The sequence below is a fragment of the Anomalospiza imberbis genome, chromosome 10, assembly GCF_031753505.1.
Source record: "Anomalospiza imberbis isolate Cuckoo-Finch-1a 21T00152 chromosome 10, ASM3175350v1, whole genome shotgun sequence".
Classification (NCBI taxonomy): Eukaryota; Metazoa; Chordata; class Aves; order Passeriformes; family Viduidae; genus Anomalospiza; species Anomalospiza imberbis.
This window is the reverse complement of record NC_089690.1, coordinates 15,131,793-15,133,780: the sequence shown is the minus strand read 5'-3', so window position 1 is coordinate 15,133,780 and position 1,988 is coordinate 15,131,793.

Sequence of the window (1,988 nt, the reverse complement as noted above, 5' to 3'; positions counted from 1 at the left end):
GCTGATATGAACTATTTAAATGTTTCATTGCCCTCACAGTCGAGAAATGTCAACATTAGGTTTGTCTTGCTTCAGTTTCCAGCAAATGGATAGCATTGCCTTTGTCAGCCAGGTTGAAAAGGTCGTACTATTGAGATCTCTTTCCTATATTTAAGTACCTTTTCAAAGTAATCCAGTCTTTTCTCAGCTTTTTTTTTTTTTTTTTTTCTTTCAGAAGATAAATAAGCTAAAATGTGGAAGCTTCGTATTCTATGTTAGCTTGTTTTCGGCTCCCTGGATAATTTTTCAGTACTCTTTGAACTATCACTAACATTTCCCTGCTATTGTAAATATCAGAAGTGGCTGCAGGTGTTTTTGTACCGTTTCTTCACCAATGTGTGCAGATGTCTGCTTTCTAGAAGACAGGTTTTTATGCCCATTAGATTGCATTAGTTCTTTTCCAGTTGCTGTGATGTGGCACTGCCAGGGCTGTGCTGGTCCCTGTGCCAGGCCAGGGCCCTGCGCACCCAGCCCCCCACGCTGGGGCTGGTGTCCGGACCTGGACAGATGGACAGATCAGGCTGTGCTCATTCAGCACTTTGAGTTCACTGGAGGATGGAGAGACCCTTCCATTATTTTACCTGGGATCAGTGTATATCTCATGGGTTTGTATGTCCATGAGTCAGGATATTCACCCTCCTCCATCTTGGAAATATTCTGATTTTCAGTGCGGGTGAGAATCCACTGTCTTATCCAAGTCAGGCTGGGCTGCAGGAGACTGCTGATTTTAAAAATGAGCATATTAGTTAGTAGAATAAAACTGAGCCTCTGAAACTCACTGGAGCAGAGTACAAAAAAATTTCTGTGTTTTAGGATGTGCAGACTGAAGAGTTTCGGTGATGCCGAATAATACTAGTTCTTCTAATACTTCAGTTTACAATTTAATGAATTTAAAAAATTTAATATATTTAGCTGTTGATATTTCATTGCATAATGTAGGGCTTGATCATTCCTTAGAGACAATCTGATTTTTTAAATCTATATTAATTTCCACAGTTATTTGCATCTAGTAAACTTTAATGTTATTGAATCCGTATAGTGCCCAATCCAAAAAAATTGATATAGGTACATTTTGCTGACATGTCATTCCCTAATAGGGTAGGGAATTTATTCAAATACCTATTTGAGTAAACTGGGAAAAATAATTCAGCAAAAGTAGATGTTAAAATGGAATGGCAGTCAGTCTTTTGCTTAGTGACATTTAGAAGAATAGAGATGGCTTATTTCTGGCCTGAAATGGAATCTATTAGCTGAGCAGTGTGACATGGAGTAATTAGTGAGTGATAACGTTATTTTCTGTTGTTATTCTACACTAAATAGAATGATTTAATTGATGTACTGTAACAGCAGAGACGACTGGAATCAGACGTTCAAGAGGCAAATAGGTTTATTCTATTTTATACTTTATATTTACTGCTTTCTGGCAATATTGCAATCTTGGTAATGATTTAAACTGACCATGCTGATAAATATGTAATTACTCCTAAGACATCTCTTGAACTGTGTCTCTTACGTTTTTAAGATGTAGTCTGGTGTAGCTTTTTCACTCGGCTTTGGTCTCTTACTATTTTTAAGAACTGCTTTGATGTAGGAGCTCTCCTGTCACACCTGAGTTTGGCCAAGTCCCCGGCTAACGCCATTATTGACACCGGCTGAGACCTCTCTGAGGGAGAGCACACTGGAGCTGACCCCCAGGGCGGGGGGAGCGGGGGCTGCCGCTGCTCCGCTGCGTACCGGGGAACGAGAATTCCAGCTCTTGATCCGTGCCACGGAGTAAATGGAGGCTGCTCCTGTGCTGCCAGCCGGGAGATGGGAACGGGGGTTGTGTGCTGTGTTACACGGACCTTCAGGAGCGTGACAGCAAGGCAGCTGTTGAGCCCTTATGCCCCAGGAGTCACCTTTCCAACCTGCCCTTCTGTAGCATCTTGACACATTCGTGTTCTGTCACC